Source organism: Callithrix jacchus, chromosome 21 (assembly GCF_049354715.1).
Source record: "Callithrix jacchus isolate 240 chromosome 21, calJac240_pri, whole genome shotgun sequence".
Taxonomy (NCBI): domain Eukaryota; kingdom Metazoa; phylum Chordata; class Mammalia; order Primates; family Cebidae; genus Callithrix; species Callithrix jacchus.
In genome coordinates, this window is record NC_133522.1 from 50,750,225 (window position 1) to 50,775,677 (window position 25,453).

At 45.7% G+C, this 25,453-nt stretch overlaps 1 protein-coding gene across 13 annotated transcripts in view; it reads left to right on the plus strand.

Moving 5' to 3' along the window:
• Positions 1-25,453, plus strand: part of ADARB1 (adenosine deaminase RNA specific B1) — a 139,898-nt gene that overhangs the window by 16,225 nt on the left and 98,220 nt on the right. Inside the window, exon 1 of one of the 13 annotated variants that reach the window (XM_078358774.1) lies at positions 1,120-10,030. The exons of the other annotated variants lie outside the window; for them this stretch is intronic. The gene's annotated coding sequence lies outside the window, so the exon portion shown is untranslated. Of the gene's footprint in view, positions 1-1,119; positions 10,031-25,453 lie in introns of those variants that run through there. 13 annotated transcript variants of the gene reach the window in all.

Here is a 25,453-nt window from a genome sequence, read left to right on the forward strand (position 1 = left end):
TCACAGTCCAGTCATGGGGAAATGTCAGACACTCCAGTAGAGGGACATCCTGCAAATATCTGATCAGTGTTCTTCAGAAGTGTCCAGGTCTTGAACACAAGGAAACACTGAGGATCGATCTCAGCTTAGAGACCCGATAACTAACTGTGGCGTGTGATTCTGCTCAGAATCCTGGAACAGAAGCCGGTATTGGTGGAGAAACCACGAAACTTCAGATGAGGTCTGTAGTGTAGCTAATCATATTGTGCCAGTGTTTCTTTTCTGATTTCAATATATCCTTCTCCCAGTCACAACTTACAGAGGAAGCTTGGAGAAGGACATGGGGGAACTCTCTGTACTATTTTTCAGCCTTCCCATAAGTCTAAAATTCTAATGTAAAAAGTTGAAGAAGAAAGCATATGGCAGAATATGATGGGAGAATGGCAGAAAGGGCAGGTCCAACCCCATCTCGGTTTCTTCTCACATGGAAGTGTTTACCTGGTTTATCTTGGTTTTTGGATTTGGTCTATTTTTTTTTTCCTAAAAAGAAGTTTTAAATACAGTCAAATTTATCTGTTTTTTCCTTTATGACTTTTGAGTTTTGAATCCTAAGAATATTTTCCCTACTTAAATAATTATATTTATATTTTTCTTTAATTTTTTTCTAATAGGTTTATATTTTGTTTTTCACATTTAACATTGATCTGTATGAAATTTGTCTTTGTACAGTTTGAAGTTGGGCTATTTTTTCAATTTGCCTTAGTCATTGGGAAGTCTGCCCTTTGCCCAATGATCAGAAATACCAGCTTTATCACTACTTAGTGTTTTCTTTCAGTGCCATTTCAGATTGCGTGTTCTTCCTGTCTAGAAAAGTGATTGGTTTTCGTATGTTGTTTCCATAGCTTGTCATTTGTGTCTCATGTTTTCGAGATGGAGGATCCTATTGGGAACATGCGTCTTCCTCTCTCAGCTTTGTACTTCCCTGTATTAACTGGTTAGGACTTCCGGTACTGTGCTGAGGGTAGCGTTGGATCACGGCGATGGCCAGCAGGTTAGGACTTCCGGCACTGTGCTGAGGGTAGCGTTGGATCACGGCGATGGCCAGCAGGTTAGGACTTCCGGTACTGTGCTGAGGGTAGCGTTGGATCACGGCGATGGCCAGCAGGTTAGGACTTCCGGTACTGTGCTGAGGGTAGCGTTGGATCACGGCGATGGCCAGCAGGTTAGGACTTCCGGTACTGTGCTGAGGGTAGCGTTGGATCACGGCGATGGCCAGCAGGTTAGGACTTCCGGTACTGTGCTGAGGGTAGCGTTGGATCACGGCGATGGCCAGCAGGTTAGGACTTCCGGTACTGTGCTGAGGGTAGCGTTGGATCACGGCGATGGCCAGCAGGTTAGGACTTCCGGTACTGTGCTGAGGGTAGCGTTGGATCACAGCGATGGCCAGCAGGCTGCAGCTCTTGTTCTTGTCTTAGACGTGAGCGCTTCCAGCATTTCACCCTCAGGTGTGATGTCACTACAGTTATTTTGTGTAGCATGTTACCTTCTCTTTCCACTTTGCTGATGTTACCTTCATGAGTAGCAGTAGAATTTTACCATATGCTCATCTGTTGAGATGATCACATGGTTTTCCCTCCAGTCTGTTTAATATAGCAAATTTCATTAATAGATTTCCTGAAATTAAACATTCCTGCATTCTGAGAAAATCCTACTTTTAACACAGTGCAAAATTAAAATTGGTATTTAATACCTTCTATTTTTTCAAAGTGAGTCTCTCCCCAGCCCTACCCGTAGCCTTTTCATTTTTTTTCATGTAATTTGCATGCTGTAGTAGCCACACAGTGGTATAAGTGCTTAACATGTGGCTTTCAGTGGGAAGGAGGGATGGGAGTGTGTAAAAAGCCCTGATTTGTAGCATTTGCCAATTCCTAAGGTCTAAATGTTCCTGCCATTCCCTATTTCAAGCTACCAATGAGCTGTCAACTGGTTTATAAAATTCCTGAAAATGTGACGGTCTTCTCTCTTGAACGGGTATAAGCACACCAGTGTGGCCTGAGTGTGCAGCCTGGCGACTCTCATGTCTGCGTGTACTCACACAACCGTCACGGAGATCAACCTGGAGGCCTCCTGGTACCTGTCCAGCTCCGCACTCCTATCCTCCCCAAGAGGACCCCGGTTCTAACCTCTGTCCACCTTTGTTCTCACTTGGGGCTTCAATACTTTGTTTTCACATCATCCTTGTTTTCTGTTCTGTGCATTTACAGTTCTACATTTTCCCCCCCAAGAACTGCCTTGGCCACCTCATTTACAGATAGCAAAATACAGGGTTTGTAATGATTTTTATTGTAAAGTTGAGCATCCGATTTTTGTTGTGGTGCTAGCTTTATTTAACAGTGTAGGTTCTGTGATAACTTTTCTTAAATGTGGGACATGACTGCCGTCTTCTATCCATGAAGCTCTTCAACTTCCTTCATGTAAACTGACGTTTTTCATTCATGTATTTATGCAGTCATTGAATATGTATTTTTTGGGCACTTTGGATACCAAAGGTATGAAATAACTCAGTGAATGAAATAACTCACTCCCTTTCTTCACAGAGCATATGTTCTGCTGTGTCTTCTGTTTTTTTCTCTTTCACCGTCCTTGCCAGTTTTCCCGTAACTTAAACATCCATTTGTCTTTGCTCCTGGTATTATCTTAAATCAACCCGAAATCAATCCGATTTCTTCCACTGCTTCAATACTAGTTGACCTTTAGCTCAACTACTTATATAATCATTTCTGCTTTTACTGAATTATTAAAATGAAAAGACAAAAGACTTGAATCTGATTTTTACTTTAGGAAGGTTAATGATTAAAGAGTTGTAATAGTATTGGCAAAATGGCACGTTGTGTGTTGCCTGAACTGTCATCACTTAATCAGGAGCAGAGGATCAGCTTACAGTTTTCTGCTATAGTTGTGGACGTCAGGAGACCTTATTCCCCACCAGCATGTCTCTGTTTATGGCTCAAAGGGAGAGCAATAGGGATATGGGGTGCTGTTCACAGCCTTGCCTGTGTGACTATGTCTTCTGGTAGCTTAGTGGCTCCTAGGGGCGGGATTCTGGGATGCTTCCACAGCATTGCCACATGTTTGCTGATGCTCAGGTGTCCTGTGGAGTAGAGCTCCCTGTTCTGTGGGCCACAGTCCAGGGAGAGCGGGGGTTTCCCTGTAGGAGAGGAAGAGCTAGAAGACTCCAGATCGAGTTTAACTGTGGCTAGGCTGGGAAATTTGGATGCAGGCCAGTGGACCTCAGAAATCCATCTGTTCATCTTTGTGCTAAACTGATTCGGATTTCTGCTTTTTTAATCCTTTACAAAATTAATTTGTCTGTAATTTGAAAATCAGTGTTTTATTTTTAATAAGAGAATTCTATTTTATTTATTCAGAACAATTTAAGACTCTAGAGATCGTTTCCTAGAGGAGAGTGTGGAGGAGCAGGGTGTGTGACAGGCACAGCGGGAGTGACCTTTGCTTCTGGGCCTGGATCACTGTGTCTGCGGAGTGATGCTTTGGAGGAAGGACAGGTCACTTTGCTCCTGGGCAGTCAGTTCTGATGGTGAGGCCTTGCCCGGAGCTGAGGTACAGTACTAGCAGCACAGTTTCTTTCCTTGCCCTGAGCCTGCATGGCAGCCTTCTTCATCAACTGGAATCTCTGTTTAGGATGGAGAAAAAATTGTGGTCCTTTTGTTTATCGAGAGACTTTCTGCCCTCTCTCTCTCCTTATTCTCTATACTGAATTACAACTGGTTGATGAAAGAGATTTTTTAAATGAACATGAAAATTTGTATGGAAATATAGATTATTATTTTTTGATATAGGTATACCCTTGGAATTTACTCTTTGAAGGTAACAGTTGTGAGGATCAAATCTTAATCCTGGTAGATGATCTTTAAATCTTAGAATTAGGAATTCAGCTTTAGTCAAAAGTAATTTTTTCCCTATTATTGTGCTCCTATTCAGTTTTTAAAAATGGATACATTTTATTTATTGATATTTACAGTCACTTGACTAGACTGATACTAATAGTATCATGACACAGGACAAACAAAAACATCTCTGTGAATACTGAAGTAATGAACAGTGTTAGGGATTATCCCAAAACAGAGCAGACAAGGCAGAGGAAAATTAGTCATGCTCCTTAGAGTTTCAATCTAACTCTCTTCTTGAATAATAATTTAAACATTGTTTTATAATAAAGCTCCCATTCCTGTCACATAGGAGTAATTCATCATCACACATTTTTGTACTTTTTTTTTCCCTTGATGGAGCCCAGGTCCTAAAGATGTCAAAACTTGCATCATGTTTCATTTTCTAAAGTCAAGGCTATCTCAGTCCCATTTCTATAGCCCACAGGGTAATCTGTTACGAGGCCCTGAAATCCTTCTGAGGAGTCTCAGCTTATACCCCACCCCCCCAAATATTCACACAATAGGCACAATGAAAACCAGGAAATTAGTCTCTGAAATAAGCAGCCTCCCGAGGAAGGAAGCAGCACGGCTGCTGCCCATACTACGCCTGGACCTCGCTCCCACTGGCAGTTGGCCTCAGGAGTCTGAACGGATCCCAAGCAGTTTGCTGGGGTGCACTGTGGCTCTCCTCACCAGTTCCCAGGGCAGCCTCCAGTCTCTCCGGTAGGAGCATGTTGCAGGCCCTAGATCTGGGGCTTCAGGGACTTTTCTCACAACTCCAGGTGAGGGCGCACCAAGCTGGACTCTTCTAGGTCTGGCGGTTGCTCCCATTGGCAGGTGTCCACAAGCATCTGCCTGTCGTCCCTGACAAGAGGAAGAGAGAAGCCGGCTTTCTGTGGGTGCTGAGCCCTCTGGCCCACACAGCTGCTGTTCTCTCACTTGTGGGTTTTTCTGCCGCCTCTTGTGTTTCACGCTGTTACTCTGGAACTAGGTCTTAACCTTTTTGGAGTGAAGGTTCGTGGTGTTAGGAAGTTCTGTCCTCCTCTCAGGAAGAGGCCCTTTGCCTGCAGGCCTGAAGGAGGCATGGGTGCGTCTTTTCTGCAGAGGGCTCCTCATCAGGAGCATGGGGTGACTGAGCTGCAGCCCCGGGAATGTCAGGGTGAAGAGGCCCTGGAGGCTGGTGCTTCCATCAAGGGCTCCTTCTGGATACTCACATGAAGTCCCAGAACAGAATTACTTTGTGTTTTAATTTTGGGTAAATGTCTCTCATCTGCCCTTTGAAGTGCATTAGGAAGTACATGGGTTTTTTGACCCTGCACAGCACATGGGGGCTGCTCACAGAAGTGTCTGATAAAATAAAATTAAATAACTTACTTTTTATCACTTTGTTTTTACTGGTGATTTGTCATTGATTGAGGCGATTGTGACTGATCTGATTATTTTTCTGTCTATCCTGATTGTAACATTTTTTAGTCACAGAATTTTAAAAGGTAGTTTCTTGATCTTAATGTTATATTTAATGTTCTCTTTCATAAGATGATTTTTTGGTGATTTTGTATTTAAAAAGTGAGGGTCTTTAAAAAAATGTGAGGGTCTTTTGAGACATAGAGTATATCAAATTATTTGTTCAGAAACATTCAAAAGCATTGTTTACAACTCTGCAAGCAGTTGTCTGTTAAAGCACTTAGCGTGTACTCAGAGCACTGCTCAAGATCCCTCACTGGTGACCTCTGAGGCTGTTGGTCTGTGTCTTTATGGAGCAGTGGTGTGGCTTCCCAGTTACTGTCAGCTGGTTTTGGAACCAATACTAGTTTATTGCCTGAAATTACCTTTAAACTGGAGGATCTTGAAGTAAAATTTTTGAGAGTTTTTGATTAATTTCCTAGGATACTTTTGAATTACACGTTTTGGGGAGATGTATTTGGCACCACCACCATCAGCCACACTCACGTGCTGCCAGGCACCCCACCGGATCAGGGAACATCCTCTGTACATGGAAGCAGCCCCAAGCACTATGTCTGTGTTTCTGCTCCCAAGGTTTCTACCCTGCCGAGGCTCCAGACATGCCTGGACTCACTGCTTCCTCAGACAGCTGACCTGGTGGGCCTAATGTCCACACAGCTCCCCTTCCTGTCCTCCTGTCCTCCTGTCCAGCCTCTCACATCGTGTTGAGGGGAGAGGGAGGAGCAAATGAGACATGTTCCTTGCTCTCATGGAAATCTCTAGGATGCAGATGTCTGTCTATCAAGTAATCATACAAACAGATGTAAAGTGGTAACCGTGATGAAGGAAGATAAATTGGAGACCTCCATCAGCAGAGGGGCCTGGATGCTCACTGAGAGGCGAGGTTTGCACTCGCTCTCCTTGCTGAAAGCTGGCAGCCTCTTTCTGCTGCCCATGTGGTAGGCACCGTCTCCACTATCATGACTTCCTTGACTTTTCTCTTCAGTCTGTTCTGTTCAAGTTTTGGCCTTCCGTCCCTCTGAAATGGGTCTTGTAAGTCCCTGATGACCTGTCTCTTATTAAGGTCAGTGGCCTGTATTTTGTCCTTAATCAGTATCTTGGCTGGATTGTACAGAACTGGCCAACCTCTTGGATTCCATGGGCTGTGTCAGCCTGGCATCCTTCTGGCTCAGTCTTTTGCACAGGTCCCCCATCACCAAGAGCCCTGTGGATGCAGCCTACCTGCTCTCAGTCTAGGCTGCACTCCCCACTTGCTCGGCATGTGATGCCCCAGCCTTTGCTGTGAGCTCTGACATGGTGCAGCACAGACCTCCTTGATCTCTGGATCCCCTCCCCAGGCTCCTGTCCATCCTGCCCCCTCTCAGCTTCCCACAGTGACCATTGACTCAGACCCAACCCAGTGGTTTTGCTCTGCTCCCTTTTTCTGTCAGCTCTTCTCTCAGTGGCCTGGGGCTGGGATAGCCATGTTTCTGACAGCCATGGAAACTCTGCCATCCATGTTTCCCGACGCTTCTGTCTCTCCATCCTGCTGTTTCAGGTGCGCGTTTCCTTCTTATGCCTGGCTCCTTGGGTTGTGTCTCCAGCCTGATGTTCCAGCTGAGAGGTGGTGCGGCAGGAAGGGGTGGCCTCTGCATCAGGAAAGCAATAAGGAGTTCCGGAAACCCAGTGTCTTGTCTCATTGGCTGGAAGAGAGTTCCATGACTGCCTCTGGTTGCCCGATGTCTGGGGCAGGGTCTGTGAGTGAGGGTCTCCCACAGCCAGACCAACAAAGAGCTGTAGGCTGTAAGTCCTGGTTCCTGACTGAAGGAGGCTTAAAAAGTGGGCCTGTTGGGGCCCTATATTTAGCACCCAGTTTTTACCTCCTCAAGTTCTGAACCAGTTGGGAGAGCCACACACACTGTAGATAGGCAAGTGGAGATCAGATGCAGGCTCTGTTTTAGATCAAACCAACTAGAGAAAGTGGCTGTCTGTGGCCAAGTGGGTTTGCTAATCCTTTATTCCAAATTAGACAAACTTCCTACCCAGTAACAAGCATGGCTGGGGGCAAACCCCTTCCACGGGGCAGGAGAAGAAACCCAAGCACTTCAGTGTGGGTGTGCCTCGCCCAAGAGGAGGGGAGGACCAGCAGGGCTAAACAGCTCATTTCCTCTTCCAGATGCCTCCTTCTGCAGGAAACAGTACATGAGCAGATTCTGTCCACAGGGAACAGAACAGCAAGGGACAGATACTCCCCCCGCTCTGAGGAAGGGTTTTGCATGTCTCCTGTTGGAAGTCTGGAAGCTGGGTGGTGTCACCCTCTGCACCAGCTGTGCTGGCCCTGTCTGTCTATCTGCAAGCCTGTGTTCTCACAGTGCCCTGCCTTGAGGCTGTTAGAGGGCAGCCCCAATCCTCCCCCACGTCATCCACTCTCCTTTCCCTTTACGGAGCAGTGGTTTCTGTCTCTGAAACTGCTTCTGGCAAGCCATCCCTCCAGAAAGAACTGTTGTCCCCATGTACTTCCTTGAGGCCTCTCTCGTCATTTCCGGGGGTTGGTCATGCTAGAGAAAGACCCCATCACTGTCACTCAGAAGAGCTCCTAAGAGATGAGGGAACCTCTGGGGAAGCCAGCTTGGGCTTTGGGAGGAATTTTCTCCTCTTTTTAAATGTTCCCAAGTGGCTTCCTCTTCAAGTCCAGTTTCTTTTTCCTGTGTTTTCTGCTGGAAACTAGATGTAGGGATATGTGTTCCCCGGCTTCCTCAGCAGCGTCCCTTAGGTATGAGGGGGCTGGGACTGGCGCTTTCCATTCTTTAAGGAGAGTATTTTCCACTGTGAGATGGTCACGTACCTTCTCTTTGCTAACTGAGGACAAAAGAGTAAATGCTGGAAAAGCTAAGCCTATGAGCTTTGGGGAAACATGGTGTGCAAATGAGGGAGACCAAAATGATTTTGGGGCTGATGGATTGGTGTTCCCTGCCAGTTTGAAAACTGGTCAGCAGATGCTGAGGCCCTGTTTGATGTGGTACAAAGTATAAGGCGTTGGCCATGGTAGAGAATTGTTATTTTTTTTCTTTTCTGGAGGTGGGAAGCCACTGTGGTTGGGGGCATGAACTCAGGGTTTTGGCGTGGAAGGGTTCCTATGACTGAAGAACAGATGGAGAGCGGACACGGAGGAGCTGCTGTCCAGGCAGGGGTTGATGGACCTCGGCTGCTGGGGACTTCAGACACGTGTGAGGTTCTGAGGATGCCTGGGTGCTGGCCATGTGACAAGATAGAAGGTAGTGCCTGTGACTGGCAGCAGGGTGGAAGCCCACTGGGGTGGTGGAGTGGGCCGACTAGCTGGTCTGTTTGGGTGTGCTGACTTGGGGGCACTCGAGGGGAGCTATCAGGGAGGCCATCGGGTGGAAGCAATTTCAGACAAACTACTGCTCCCTAAAGGAAAAGGAGAAGACCTTTGCCCCATGTGTCCCCTGGCCCAGCCTGCTAGGCAGCCTCCTCTCTTGCCCCACTGATGTCACACAGGTGTCACAAAATGAGCATCTGCAACCAGAACTTCATCTTCCTAAATTTCCTAGCCTTTCTCCTTGCAGTGAACATCACCAACACCCACCCAGCTGCTGGAAGCCTGGCAGTCATCCTAGCCACCTCGCTTCCCCTCATCGTCACACCCAGTCCCCTGAACATTTGTGCCTGCTGTCCCTGCTTTCAGTCCCCACCCAGGTGCCTGCCTTTCCCGTGTCTCCCTGTTATCCAGCAGCTGGCAGGCCACCATCATCTCTCTTTTGGCCTCTGCATAGGCTCTCGATGTCCCTCATTCTCTCAGTGCCCTCCACATTCCTGCCCTCTGCTCTCAGGCCCCAGGGACCCACTAGGGCATCTGGAATACACTTGTACCTTCCTCCTTGCTCTAAGGCTGTGCTAGACCTGGCTCCCTTCTGTCTCCAGACTCCCTTGGATCACTCTCCCAGGTCCGCTCAGGCCTGTGGCCTCCTCCCTTGAACCACTCTCCCTGTCTCTGTGCAGGGGCTGCTCACAGCTTCCTGGAAGTTTCTTGTATGTGCTTCCCTGACTCCCATCTGGTGGCTTTCCATGTGTGCTCTTCCTCTGCTGATGGCCACTCCTGCCCCAGCTAATTATATGACCATTGTCTTCCATCCTGTCCTGACCTACCTGTGTATGGAGGCATCTTCTAGGTTCTCAGTGGAGAGGCAGCTAAGGAGTGGTTGCCTGGCCCCTGGAGCCAAACTGTTAAGTTTCAATCATCCTATGCTGTTTCTTCCTAGCTGCGTGATCTTGGCATGTGGCTTAACCTGCTGGGCCTCAGTTTCCCTATCTGCAGAAGGTGGGGAATACCTTTTGTGTTATATACCTGCAAAAGGTATACTCATACCTGCCTCATTCCCGTGAGCATTACATGATTAGGTAAAGTGTTTGTGGCAGGGTGGGGATGGCAAGTGCTAGGTAGGAGCTGTAGGCTGTTCTCATTGGGCTATTTATGCACATATGCCCTTAGCCTCCTTTAGAGCACTTACCCTGGCCTTAAATCTTGTGTATATTTGTTCCTGTTTCTCTTTTAGGCTAAAGACTTCTCTGGCATTGACTGGACAACTGGCAGAACTTATCCTTGACCTGAGCTCACTGCCTCTGCCTCAGAATTGGAGGTCAGGTTATTCTTAGTATTCTAGGTTTATAAGGCCAGACAGAGTCCTTCTTCCCTGTAGAGCAGAAATGACCCCTCATATAGAAGCATATTGTTTTCCCTCAACAAAACAAATGCTTCAGTGGTAGTGTTACCAGCAGACAGGTGGTACTTTAGAGGGGAATGTGATAGATGCTTGGGACTGAAATTGAGCCTTGTGTCATGTGGCACTGGCATTTTCATGCGTGTCTTCCCTCTCAGGCTTTCTCTTAAGGGTTGTTGATTCCACATTTCTCCTTGAGGAGGTGGTGGTAGGGCTGGTGACCCGGGAACTATAATTTTCTGTGAGAGCAGCAATTTCATTACCCCTTTATGTCAGAGCTGTAGCTGATCATCCTTCACTGCCTAGTGTAAAGCCTGTTAAATTAGGGTCTTCAGATTGCTTTGCGAACCTTTTTAAAAAATAATTACAGGCCAGACACAGTGGCTCACGCCTGTAATCCCAGCACTTTGGGAGGCCGAGGCAGGTGGATCTCTTCAGGTCAGGAGTTTGAGACCAGCCTGGCCAACATGGTTAAACCCCTTCTCTACTAAAAATACAAAAAAAAAATTAGCTGGGTGTGGTGGCACACACCTGTAATCCCAGAGATGCAGGAGGCTGAGACATGAGAATCACTTGAACCTGGGACGGGACCACTCCAGCCTGGGTGACAGAATGAGACTCTGCCTCAAAAAAAAATTAAAATTTGCCATTTATGTTAAAATATGTCATTTTAAGTTATGTAAATTCAAGCATAATTACTGAACACAATGTACAATCCAAAACGTGCACAGTAAGCCCCATGTGAAGTGCTCACACGCTGTTCTGAGGTCGGCTGGGTCTGGAGTTTCTGGGAATGCTCCACTGGGCTGGTACATCTTGGCTGTGGAGGCCCAGATGCCCTCCTAGATGCTGGATGCTGGTGTGTGTGCACCTCGATGGTGGTATTAGGGTTTCCTTCCAGAAACTACTCAAGGCTTCGTCTCAGGTCCTATCTAAAAGTATTTATGCAGAAAGTATTCTAAATGTGGTTTTATAAAGATAACACATGTGTAGAAATACTGTAAATTTGTGTGAACTGAAGCAGGCAAGCTTCTAGTCTTCCCTTTCCAAATGCTTTCCTTTTTCTCCCCCTCATGTTAAAGATTTAAAAATATATGTTTTAAAAGGTCACTTATAACTTGTAAAAATTATTCAACATATACAGAAATTTAAAAAGCAGCATTGCAGGTTATATGAGATTATATATGTCTGGTCTTTGGAACCAGGTTGAAATCATAGCTGCAAGGTTCTTGGATGAATGGGGATGGTTGAGGTAAAGTAGAGCAGACAGGCTGGGATTACAAACTAGGCTTGCAATGGCCCCCACAGTTACTGTTCCCAAGTCAAATGCTGCAGCGCCAGAGCAGCAGTGCATTACTAGAGAATTCTGCAAGGTGGCAGATGGTAGACTTAGGGAGTGCCTGTCAGTCCCACCCTTCCCACTCTACCCAAAACAAGGAGGCCTTGCACATGACCTCATCATATTTTGACTTTATATGTTTAATGAACCAAACAAAAGGTAAATATCTTCTTTTGATTCCCAAGGCAGAGTTGTGGGCAGGGTACCCACACTCCTTAACCCCATCTTTAACTCAGTAGGATGTGGCATCTCCTTTGAGGCTCTTCATGGAATCCAGGAAGTGAAACCCTGGTCTCCGGATGCTCCAAACCAGTCCTGGTGGGATTCTGTTTTCTGGGCCCATTTCTGAGTGAAGTCAAGGAATGGAGGTGGGCAGCTCTCAGGCGTCTCTGTTGCACGATGGGGCAGGCCGGTCCCAGCGGCTGCCTAGACGTGGCTGGCTGGGCGCCCCTACAGGAGGATGGGCCGCAGGGCCAGCGGGGCCAGCAGGAGGAGCGGGCCCAGCTTGGGGCACTGGCCGCCGGCCTGGAGCTCGATGCTGGGCAGAGGCCTGCTCACCGATGAGTTGCTACCCGGAGTCAGGGTGGGGGTCGGCGCGGTGGCCTCGGGCTCTGAGAGGCTTTGTACCGGCAGGAGTAGGACCAGCAGCAGCAGCAGCACTGGCGCAGGTCGGGCCGCCATGGCCGAGCGCTCCAGCTCTTTCCCTTAGCTAGTTCTGCAGTCGCGGCCGATGCCTGGAGCGTCTGTTTCCCGGGGTCTTCTCTGGTCCTGTCCAGCGAGGTCGTGACAGCTTCACCCTGGCCTAACTCCTGCCCACAGCTGTTAACGGTCAGCCCCGGTAGGAACACAGACTTGCCTCCTCGCGCGCCCTGGCGCTCCGGAGCTCGTTCTGCGCTCACGTGCTCACTGTTCCCTGCGCGCGGGCGGCTGTGTCTCGACAGTCTGACGCCTGGCGCTGCTTAGCTGCCCAGCGGGCTTTAGCAGGTGCGGAAACGCCCGCTGCCAGTTGTTGAGTGCTGGGTGCAGAGGATCTCTGCAGACACCCCAGGCTCCGTTGTTTCGCGGCACACGGGAAAACCTCCTGAAGTGTGTGTACAGTTTTTGTTTTAGAAGCTTTGAAGTTACGATTAAGTATACCTGTGATGTAAGAAAACATTTTTAATGCTTGTCAGAGTTTTGCTAGTATGTAACATTTCCTGTTCTGGAGTTTAAAGAAAGCATTACTTCCTAAATAATCATTGCTCCTTTTGCTTTTGGAAATTGTCGTGAACTTCCCCATCTTTAGAGCTTTAACGTTTCTTTCCCCAAGCAGAAAGCTTATGAAATTTTCTGGATAGTATATACTTGATACACAAGCATTTGGAGTTTTTGAATGCTGGGTGTGTCAGCACACCAGCCTTGCTGACTGTTACATGGGAGACGAGTGCTGCTTAAAATTGAGTAAGGGATGAGTAGTAACAGTGGTGGACATAGTTTTCCCAGACGTGGTTTATTTTAAACTGAGCATATCTTGTGCTTGCTAATTTGTTTAGTTGAGACAGGGTCTCACTCTGAGACTCAGGCTGGAGTGCAGTGATAATCATGGCTGACTACAGCCTCAACTTCCAGGCTAAAGTGATCCTCCCATCTCAGCCTGCTGGGTAGATGGGTCTATGGGACTACAGGTGCACCACCACACCCTTCTTTTTTAAAAAAAAAATTTAAATTTTTTTGTAGAGAAGGAGTCTCACTATGTTGGCCAGGCTGGTCTTGATCTCCTGAGCTTAAGTGATCCTCCCTCTTTGGCCTCCAAAGGTGCTGGGATTACAGGTGTGAGCCACCATGCCTGGCCAGTGTGCTTATTTTTACTCTAACTAGAATTATCTTTTTTACCTTGGTCTGTGTCTGTTATCAGCACAAGCGTTTAAAATAATTTTTGGTTTCTTGGAAGTAATTATGTAGGCAGTTCAATAGGAGAAGGCAGTTTCCTCAGCACATTTGGGGTGCCGTTATCAGAAAGACGGGCAGCAAATGGCACTAGAACTGTATCTTTTAAACATGTAGCTGCATGTTCCATAAAAGAGCATATAAAAAATAGAGTGAGGCTCTTTATTGGAGAAATTACTGATTCTAGGACTGGGCAGGAAGTACACAAGTGCCAGAAATGCCAAGGAAATGCCAAGAAAGAAACATAGCCACACCTATATCAATGGGTGGTATCAAAGGGACTCAGGAGCCAACTGAAAGAGCTCCCAGTGGCCAAGGCTGGAACAATTTCTACAACAAAATGAAGTAGTGTTGGATTATAGCCCAGAGATAAATAAATATCCATGAGTCCAGACTGACATAAGTAAATGACTGATAAATGGGGAGAAGAGACAAAGCTTCTTTTCCAGCAGAATCCCAAAGCATCTCTGTAGCTGCTGTAGCTGCTGTATCTTCCAGGAAGTGGAGCACAACCCCCACCCCAAGGCAAGGGCTATGCAGAGCAACTTCCTTCCAGAGAGGACAGCATGGGGGGGTGTGGGGCTCAACCCAGCAGGGGCCAGGTCAGCCTCACAGTGGTGAGTCCATTAAGCCAGCGGTCCCCAACCTTTTTGGCACCAGGGACTGGTTTTTCCATGGACCGAGGTAGGGGCTGGGAGAATGGTTTTGGGATGATTCAAGCTCATTACCTTTATTGTGTACTTTATTTCTATTACTACATTGTAATACATAACGAAATAATTATACAACTCAACTGTCATGTAGAATCAGTGGGAGCCCTGAGCTTTTTTCCTGCAACTAGATGATCCCATCATGGGGTGATGGGAAGACAATGGCCTATCATCAGACATCAGATTCTCTTAAGGAGTGCGCAGCCTAGATCCCTTCATGCGCAGTTGACAGTAGGGTTCTAGTCCTGTGAGAATCTAATGCTGCCACTCACTGATCTGCCACAAGGTGGAGCCCCGGCGGTCATGTGGTGATGGGAAGCGCTGGAGATACAGATGAAGCTCACTCGCCTGCCCCCATTTACCTCCCACTGTGCAGCTGGGCGCCTAACAGGTCATGGAGTGTTACTGTTCCGTGGCCCAGGGGTTGGGGACTCCTGTATTAAAACATACTAATGTAAGATATTAATAACAGAAAGTGAGTGTGGGGTTTGTGGGCATTTTCTGTAGCATCTGCTCAATTTTTCAAAGCTAAAATTGTTCTAAAATAATGTTTACTTTAAAAATAAGTGTTTTTTAAAAAACACTTTTTGTATCCCTATCTTCTGCTCCAAATAAATATTTCCTGACTTTTATGTAAATGGTTTGACTAGTTTTCTTTGATTTCTTAACTTTGTCTGTTACCCTAAAGCAGTATATCTTTTGGTTTTGAACACTACGTAGTCAGGGCACACTTATCAAACCAGGCTGGGGTCGGTGACGGTTGATCTCCAAGGGGCCGCTGTCCCTCCTGGAGCAGTGTATTCAGCCCGCTCGTATACTTGCGCATGTTTCACAAGTGCATTCTGTTCCCTGCAGAGAGGTAGGACTGCGCCCTCTCCTTCCACTTGGGCTTCCCCTTTCTCATCTTTCTCCTTGTGCCTGGCAGCCTTGGGTATCTGGGTATCTGTGATATGGCTGAGAAGAGGCTGTGCTGGGGAACGTGGTTAGTTTTGGTGCCGTGTGTGTGTGTGTGTGTGTGTGTGTGTGTGTGTGTATACAGAGAGAGAGAGAGAGAGAGAGAGAGAGAGAGTCAGGTGCTGTCTGGGTGTTGTCAGCTTGGATTGTGGAGTCATCGTGGGTAGTGGGGCCCATACAGGAGCATTGTCAGGGGAAGGAGGCTGTAGCCACTGCACACATTTGGCTGGGGACTCCTGGGATAGAGTGGGTTCCAGGAAAGAGCAGAGAAGAATTGGATCAGTAGGGACACAGTGGAGGTCAGGGCAGCGACAGGACTTCCTGCAGCTGGGAGATACAAGGAAGGAGGGACGGACCCAGGAGAACCCGGGGTGTTTCTCAAGGAGAGAATCTTCAAAGGTTGAGATGAAACTCTCGTCATACTTGCTAGCAGTAACCTCTAGCAAAGTTGAGGTGGTCTGTTTTGGCTAAATAAGACAGACGTGGCGTTGCAGCTCCCCCCGTGAAGGGCTGGAAGCAGGGAAATGTCAGCAGTCGCAAGCGTGCATTCTGGGGAGTAGGGACTTTCCCCGCGCTGTTAGGCAGCCCGTGGGCCGGCAGATGCCTTCTGTTGTCCTGGCAAGCTTCGCAGCAGCCCCCCGGGTGGCCTCACACAGAGCAGCTCCACACCTGCTCTCGGAAGTTTTTTGGGGGTGCTTGCTGGCTACAAGGGGTCTAGATGTTTATGACATTGATATCTTCTGAGAACAGAGTTGGATAACAGGGTTGAGTTGGAGAAACTTGCCTAATAGGGTTAAAGTGGAGACAAGGACGGCATGTGAAGCTTTGGCTTTACTTCCCAGGTGAATTTTCTGTTGTGCTTTAGATGCGTCATTGCTTCTATTGTTTGTTTGTTTGTTTGTTTGTTTTTTGAGACGGAGTCTCTCTCTGTCCCCCAGGCTGGAGTGGTGTGGCATGATCTTGGCTGGCTGCAACCTCTGCCTCCTGGGGTCAAGAGATTCTCCTGCCTCAGCCTCCCAAGTAGCTGGGATTACAGGTGTCTGCCACCACACCTGGCTAATTTTTGCACTCTTAGTAGAGATAGGCTTTCACCATGTTGGCCAGGCTGGTCTGGAACTCCTGACCTCAAGTGATCTGCCCACTTTGGACTCCCAAAGTGCTGGGATTATAGGCATGAACCACCGCACCCAGCCTGCTTCTTTGTATTTTAATATTTGTGTAATTTATGATTTTCTAGTGGAGCTTTGGTTTCATTTTGGCCAAAGTATGACACAAGTGGTGGAAGGCCTGGTTTCTCTGTTTCCTTCATCTGGGCCTGACTGGTCCCCATCTGTTCCTTCTCAGATCACAATTAATTAAATATATTTTAAGAGAGAAGACTCATAACAGCCCTAAGGAAATATGGAATTATTTCGAACACTAAAGCTAAAAGCATTCTAGCATTGTGTTGCTTTTATGTTCTTTATTACATTTTCTTCATGCACACACACGTATATGAGAATATTTCTCAGTATGTAGGTGATTTCAAGGACTGGCTTCCTTCATGAAAATGTATTGTTGGTTGCAAGAAGTTAGGGAACTGGAAACATGATTTGTCTGTCTGTAGAGGTGAAGTTCTGAGAAACTCACCACTGGCTAGTCTTTATGATTGTGAACTTCTTGAGTGAGTCCCCTTTTTATAGTATACCCATGTCTAGGAATTTTGGCTGAAATCAGCTTCTTTGCTCTTTAGACTTTGTGCTAGTGATAGTGTTGTCTGTGTTCTGTAAAACAACCGTGAAGGAAACCAACAACCTGGTTCAGAAACTCTTTTGTAAGAACAAAAACTACCCTGATGTCATGTCATGTTTTAGGATTGTTTGCTTCTCAACTAGATGAAGTTGTTCTTAGATTCTCAAGTGTTACCAAGCTTTCAAAAAAAAAAAAAAACCTGCTTTTTCCTCATCCACAGCCTTATTCCTTTCTTTGCCTTTGTTGAATTCTGTCTTGTAGCAGGCATGTTAAATCCCATGGGAGGTGTTTTTTTTAATTTTTTTTTTAATAATGGGGTCCTTTCTCTACTTGGCTATGTTGCCTGCTGAGTTTAAAGCCCTTTTATGATATTTAACAAAGCTCTCTGTGTTCAATGTGGGTTGTGGTTGTGTTTAATGTTGCAGCCTAGACTCATCTGTCATTTAACTTATCCTTGCTCTCAGGGTGTTTATCATCATATCTTCAAGGCCATCCTAAATACTTAACCTGGAGACAGAAGGGGTGCCTAGGCCAAGAACTGGGATGCCTGCACTCAGTTTCTCAGCTGTGAGTCTGTACTTGGAAACCCACAAGAACTCTGGGGAGCCACAGGCCTTGGGATTTTTGCTGTCCCCCTTTTATTCCCCAAATAATGAGTGACTTGGGAACTTCCAAGCAACTTAAAATATTTAGCTCACTGTACTTCTATAAACCATGTTTAGTGCTACCTCTGATAGGGTCCTTCTAGTGGGAGGTACACAAATTTAAAGTAGAGTTAAACGAGCCAGGAAGGCAAGGAAGGTATTGTTGAGAATACATGTGGCTGAATACACTTTCTGAATGCTAATTTGTCTCTTTCTGTGTCACTTGTATCACCCAAAGCAAGGAGTAGGTGCTGGGCTTGAGTACATCAGGGCAGGGCTTTGGCAAGGCAGGAAGAGGTTGCACAAAGCACAGATGGACAGTTTCGTTAATCAATATGAAGGAATCCTAATGTATCCACTGGCCAGGTTGAGTAAAGGAAAGAAAAAACAAAGGCATAAAATATGGAAAAGAAGAAATAAAACTACCCCTTTTGGGAATACCTGGGAGCAGTCTGTCCAGTAGAAATAAAAAGATAATATGCAGATGTCAGTGATATTCATATACACAAAAAATCAGAATATTATGGAAAAGACAACCCCATTAACAATAGCAACAACAACGAGAAAGTACTTAGGAATAAATGCAGTAAGAATTGTTCAAAAGCTAAGTGAAGAAAACAGTCAGTTGAGAAAGTCCCAGGAGTCACCTTGAGCAGGTGGAAAGACACCTTGTTCTTGGTTAGGATGGCTTGGTGTTATTAAGACGTGAGTTCTAACAATTTACAGATTTAATGTGATGCTAATAGATATATGAAAGCAAAAAGACTCAGTTTTTTTTCTTGGACTGGACATGTTGATTCTAAAATTGAAATAGCACGAATACCTAGAAAACTTAGAAAAGAAAGAGCCAAGAAAAGGAAAATAGCTTTACTAGATATTAAAACATACTATAAAGACTCTCTATGGAAAATAGTGTGTTGGGGTTGCATGAATAGCCAGACAGACCAATGGAGGAAATAAGCCCACCTCTAGATGGATATCTAGTGTATGATAAAGGTAGTATCTCAGATTGTTGGGTCAAAGATCGATTGTTAAATACATGTTCTTGGGACAATTGGACCCCATTTTGTAAAAGATATCATTAGGATTTATACCTTACACCACATACAAAAATAGGCTGCAAGTGAGTCAGAGGACTCAGTGTGAAAAAGGAAACTATTCCAGTGTTAGAAACATGGGTGAAAATAGCCTACATGTTGGGAAAGGCTTTTGTAAAGGTGTAACTCAAAATTCAGGTTCAATAAAAGAAAAGATGGATGAATTTGACTACATTACAAAATACTGCAACCAGCTTGGGCAACATGGCAAAACCCACTTGTACCAAAAAAATGCAAAAATTATTTGGGTGTGGTGACATACACCTGTAGTCCCAACTACTTGGGAGGTTGAGGTGGGAGGTTCACTTGACCCCAGGAGGTTAAGGCTGTAAGGAGCCATGATTGTGCCACTCTAGCCTGGGTGGCACACCAAGACCCTGTCTCAAGGAAAACAAAACAAAAAAAGCAACAAATAACTTTTGCCTCACCAAAAACAAAACAACACAATAAGGTCAAAAGACAGAAATACCAATTGTGAGAAAACCTTTGTAGCATATCATAAATATTTTAAAAGTTGAGGGGAAAAACCCCAAAATCCTAGGGAAGCGGGAAAAAGGCATGAACAGACACATATGCACATAGACAGGTGCTTAAAAATGGCCCATGAACTTTTCAGTAAGATACCATTTCTTACAGATTTGCAAATAATTAAAAGTCTCAGTTGTTAGCTAACTGTAATAATGGTGCTGTTTCTCAGGTACATGTTTCCTTGGAAGTGATGTATGAAATGAAAGTGAAGAGGCAGTTGCCTTTTCAGCTTGAAAGAGCATTAAAGTTGATGATTGTTAATTTCTAAATTTATTCTCAGTGTGCTTTGAAATAGATTTTATAACAAAAACAACAGTAACTCTCCCTAGAATTCCTAGGAAGTAGGTACTGAATTCTCATGCACCTGCCAGGAGGGACATGCTCTACTGTGGATTACTCTGGGCTGTTTCTCCTTCCCTCCAGCCACCACACCCACATCCCCAAACCTAGTGGTTTTAAATTTTGGTAGTTTCCACACTTCAGTTTTTTTCTTAGGATGGCTCTGCATTCGTTATGGATGTCATAAGACACATGGCTGGAAGGTACCTGATACGTATTAAACACAGACTTTAGTTAGAAGGATAGTACTCCGTCCGTGAAGGCTATGTGTTTGCAGCCCAAGCCAAGCCAACCAGAGTTGGATCACCTGAGCAGGGCCCTGCAAACGCACCCGAAGGAGGTGGCATCGCTAGGACTCTACTTTTGGAGCCAAATCAATGGAGGCAAAAGGACTTTGAGTAAGTCCTTGCTCAGGATGGCACAGCTCTCAGCTGTAGAGCTGGGACCAGACCAGGCTCTGGGGTTCGCGGGGAATCACCAGACTGCCCTGCTGCCCGCCTCCTGTACACCCATGTGTGCATGCATGTGTGTGTGTACCCATCAGTTCTGTGGTACCACCAAGTTGTCATAAACGTGTTTGTTTAACAAGTCAGGAGCAGTTTCCCGTTTTTTAGGCTGTTTTCTGTGACCTGGATTTTAACTTCCTGGTCAAAAGGTGGAAAAGTTTCCACCTTTCCTTATCAGCCTCGAGGCTGGTTTGTTTTCTGTGTAGCCTGCGTCGCCACCTCCTGATGGTGCTGGTTCAGCTCATGCACTCTGCGCACCCCGGGACCGGAGGCTTCGTGTAGATGTAGACTTTTGTTTTTGCCACATCCTCCTGGCATGTGGAAGGCACTCAAATGTTTGTTAAGAGTAAATGGGCGGGCTCTGGTATGTTTGACCTAGCAGTGCACCTTTTGGTTGTTTCCAGGTTTACTGTTGAAACCAATGTCTCCATGTCCCTCTTTTTGGATGCTTTTGGTGATAGAGAAGCCAAAGCACACTGGTTTTAAGCAAAAATCATTTATTTGCTCCTGAAATTTTCCTTTGAAAACTTGATGTATGAGGTTATATGTCAGTATGTAGTTTCCAGCCATGCTGTGAGGAGTTTTCTCTTTCTTTTTGTCTTTATAGACATTAGTGGAAAGCCAAAAGTAGTGTGAGGGCTACCACTGGTCACGTTTCAGCTGGAAGTATGGTGTGAGCATTTATTTTTGACTTACAGTGCTCACTCTGAAAAAGTCTGACCACTTTTATTTTTAACTTTCTGCTCTATAAGCTGGGTGCAGGGAGAAAAGAAGCCCAGATTAGTCAGTTTGCTTTGTATTTATTTTTACTTGACCTTTTCACTTCCACGTTTTGAGAAGAAAATGTGAGATTCTTTCCTCTGCGTAATTATCTTCCCTGATGAGAACCATTTTCAGTCATGTTCTCTGAAAGTGGTGAAATTAGCCTCACGGGAGCATGTTTAGCATTTTCCATTCATGAAACAAATCTTAAAATGTTAATCTGTTTATTCTATGAAATAATTATTTTCTTATTTCCAACTAATGTGAAAACCAGTGCATTTCTGTGCCAGGTAATGGCTGTGTTTTCTGGAGCAGCCGGCAAGCCTCTACGTGAGTGTGGTGCCTTGAGGACCGAGTTGTGAGAGAGCCAGTGAGGCAGGGGTGTGCAGAATTGCTTTACCCTTTGTTTTCTACTTACCTTTTTCTTCAGGAATTGAACTAGACAACTGCTACTGACAATAATGTATTTTCATTCCTAGGAGATTGAACTCCTCACCTGTAACCATTAGAGGAATAAACCTAATAAGCATGTATCAATCCTTTTGGAAATTGTACTATTCTAGGAGTTGCTAGCATTTATGGTACTTTAAATATTTCTAGTCATAGTTGCTCTCAGGATTCATTTATTTTGATTAGGTAATTAATTTTTTACCATTATTTTAAAAAGTAAATAACATTTTAATCAGATCTCATGGACAGAAAGCCAAGATTCTTATGCTGCTTCCTAAATGCAGTGGGCGCATCTCTGTCAGTTTTTACCTTCTGAGAGGTACTCCTGAGTGCTGTGCTGCGCTCTGCCTGTCTGTCCATGCTCTTTGGACACGAATCCCTTTTCCACACTCCCCTGTGGGGGACCGTGCTAGTGGGAGCTCAGGTCGAGAGTGCCGGTGCACTCTTTTGTCTCTCAGCTCAGCAGCAGTGAGTTTTAAGACAATCAGGGTTTGCCTTTGTTGTTAAGAAGCAGGCAGGAGAGCATGCAGAGGAAGGTGCAGCTGAGGGAAGCATCACAGCTGTGCCTTTCACCCGGGCCAGTCCCTGAAGGCTTCCTCAGTGTCCACGTGTGAGCGTGGGCGCCTGCCGCTAGCCTCTGTGGTGGTTTGTCATTTGAACTTGTACCCTGCAGCCTGTTTGTTTGTTTATAACTTTTGAATAGACTTTATTGTTTAGTGCAGTTTTACATTCACAGCAAATGGAGGGGCAGGTACAATGATTTCCCATAGGCCCCGCCCCCACACGTGCACAGCCTCCCCATTATCAACATCCATATCCAGAGCCATGTATTTCTTAGAGTTGTTGACCCCACATTGACACCTCATTACCCAGAGTTCATCATTTCCATGAGGGTGCACTCTTTTTTTTTTTTATTGAGACAGAGTTTTGCTCTTGTTACCCAGGCTGGAGTGCAATGGCGCGATCTCGGCTCACCGCAACCTCCACCTCCTGGGTTCAGGCAATTCTCCTGCCTCAGCCTCCTGAGTAGCTGGGATTACAGGCACGCGCCACCGTGCCCAGCTAATTTTTTGTATTTTTAATAGAGACGGGGTTTCACCATGTTGACCAGGGTGGTCTCGATCTCTTGACCTTGTGATCCACCCGCCTCGGCCTCCCAAAGTGCTGGGATTACAGGCTTGAGCCACCGCACCCGGCCGAGGGTGCACTCTTGGTGTTGGCCATTGTGTGAGTTTGTGCACATTTATGATGATATGGATCCGTCCTTACGGTATGCAGAATTGTTTCATTGCCCTCAAAGTCCTGTGCTGTGCCTATTTTTTAACTGTATAAATGCAATCAAAGGATGCATTTTTGTGTGTTTTCTTTTGTTCAGTATCACATGTGAGGCAGGCCTGTGTTGTTGATTGTTCATTTTTGTTGCTGTCCATAGTACACTGCTATTTGACCATATCATGTATTCATTCTGCTGGTGATGGATATTTAGACAGTTCCAGTTTGGGGCAATTATAAGCAAAACTGCTTTGACCACACTGATACATGTGTTTTGGTAAAGAAGCACAGGTGTTTCTGCGGTGGATAGACTGGCTATGAGCACACGCACTTCAGCGTGAGTGGGTGATGTTGGTATGGTGCCTGTTGGGGCACTCCACTGCCTGCTCTCACCACACTCCCCATATGGCATTGACTGCTTTGGAAGTTTCTGTCTTCTTAATTTTTACCACTCTGACAGGTGTGTGTGGTATGTTTCTGTAGTTTTGATTCTCATGGACCTGCTTACTAGTGAGATTGAGTTTTGTTACAATTCATGGTCATCTGGACTCTTTGAGGTACCTCCCAAAGTGCCCAGCTACAACTTCTATCATCAGGGAAGGAGTAGGTGTGGGAACAGTGACTCTGCACATCTCATGTCATGCCTACATCCCTTCTTCAAGAAAATACTGGTTTTCCCCTTGAAAAATGATAGAAATGGGCTCATCAGTTTTGAGTCTAGCTCAGGTGTCTTCTGGAATTGCCTTTGTTATTCAGCGTAAAGAGGCACAGAGATTTCATATCTGCTACAGATGAATTCAGGTTACCTAGACATGCACACAGGACCTTGGTGGACTTCTCCCATCCCTGGGGCTCCTCCTAACCCTTCTCTCTTCTCTTGCCTGGCCTTTCTGGGCTGGGGCCAGGGCTTGGGGTAAGGGCAAGCCTTCTTCTCGGTGTGTACCTCTGTGCAGAGTTGCATGGTGAGATTCGGATTCTGTTCAAATGCGGTCAGGATGGTCCTGAGTCCCCCACGTTCCTCTTGGTTGATCTGCTCTGGTGTGAGGAGCCGCCAGTCTCGGCAGACCTTTAGTCCCACGTCCAATTTGGGGGATGTGGGCTTGTGTTGTAAATAAGTGACCATGTGATTTAGGGCTTGAACAGGGACACTTTTGAGAGTGGCATAACCCTGCAATTAATGACCCCAAGATGTGTGAGAACCAGGAAGTCCTGGGGAGACTGGGTCACGATCCCCAGAGTTATGATCTCAAAGATGGAGAGTGTCATGGGGAGGAGGCCCCTCTATGAGTTGTGTCCTGTATACACAGGCCCTGAGGGGTGCTAGCTAGGGCCATGTGAGTAGCTGTAGGAAGATGGCTGGAGTTGGAGGCAGAATGTTTTAAGTATTTCACTCATTGACTAAACTCAGTTTAGTTTTATTTGTCTGTGAAAAGGGAAATCTACTTGCCTTGTTTGCATGCCTTTCCTAGAGAAATTTTGGGGACTAAAATGCAATAGTGAATTTTAAAATATTGGTCAAAATGTGAATTTTTCAGTTTACTCTGAAATGTTTTCTCATCTGTTTTTAAAGCCATCCTGGAAGGGAGTATCTGTACAGCATCACCTGTTAACAGTGACTAGGAGGCTGCCCTGAGAGTTGAACTCAGCAGCACTCTCTGATGTTTGAGCAGTGAGCAGTCCTGCCCAGGGGTGCCTCTGCAGTACACAAGTGTTCTTCAGTATCATTCCGTGTTTAGGAAGACCTCATAATGAATTAACACAGCTGTAGCCCAGTGACCCCTCTTTGACAAGTGCAGAGATTAATTTTAGCTCAGCTACTTTCTAAATTTTACAGATATTTCACATTGGAAGTCAAAAGTGGCTTTTACTTTTGCAAGTGATCTGTTGTTATGAATACCACCTATAAGAAAATTTATAATTCAGTTAGTTAAAAATACTTTCAAACACCTGCTAAAGCATCAAAATTACTTTATAAATTGAGGAAACCCATGCCATCTAACACATATGTGCCATTGGTTGTTCTTTTAATAAATACTATGCTTAGTAGACATACTCTACATATCAATCAGAGATTGCCATCCTAAATCAAAACTACGTATCCAGCACATTCTGATATTAGGCGGTGGTTTAGACCAGGGAAGGCTTGGAGGTTGTCTTGGCTCCTACCCTTTAAAAGGCTTATGAGCTTTTAGATGGAGTCATAGGTGAGACATGAATAGTAACAGAAAGGAAGCATGGTTTATTAGCTGTGTCAAGTCAGGACACAAGTATCCCATTCACATTACTGAACTCCAGAAGGTAGCAAAGCAGTATTGTGACATACTTGTCCACAGATACCACAGATAATCCCAGCAGTCCTCTCAGAGTGGTGCCTTGGTGTTTTTGTTCATAAAACCTTGATGATCAGCCCCATCTGTCATCACTGGGCAGGTGGGTAGTGTGTGTAGTGGATGCCAGGGTCAGGGGAGGGCTTTGCTTTTGCAGAGTCTTGGGGCTTAGGCTGACCACTTTTTTAAAGGTTCGGTTATACTGAAATGAACATTAAAAATATTCAGCATTACTTAATTTTTTACTGCTTCAGGGCGTATCTGTGCTCTCCCATTGGCTCAGTAATGTGGTTGCTATTAATAACATCGCTGCGGTTGTCATTTCCACCTTAGCATTGTCATCATTGCCTGCAGTAATAGCTAACACTCACTGAGTTCTTCCTCCATGCAGGAACGGTGCTGAGTCCTTGGCCTGCGTTATTTTATTCAGCCTTTGCTGCAGCATGCACTGTTACTAACCCGCTTCTGCCAGAGACCCTGCAGGGTGACAGTAGCCCCGGAGCCAGGGGGCCATATTGCTGGATCTGCAAGCCAGCAAACTTCCAACTCGGTGTTCATAATCTTGGTCCTGGGGTTGCACTGATCAGTAGAGAGCTGGACATGGAGAATGCATTGGAGAGCTTTGATTGGAAACAGCAGCAAAGTGGCATGATCTTTTGGGAAGGACAGTTTTTCAATCATATATCTACTCACAGACAGGCTTTGTGAGCTTCTTGCTTTGTAAGGGCCCAGGGACGATACATATATATATATTTTA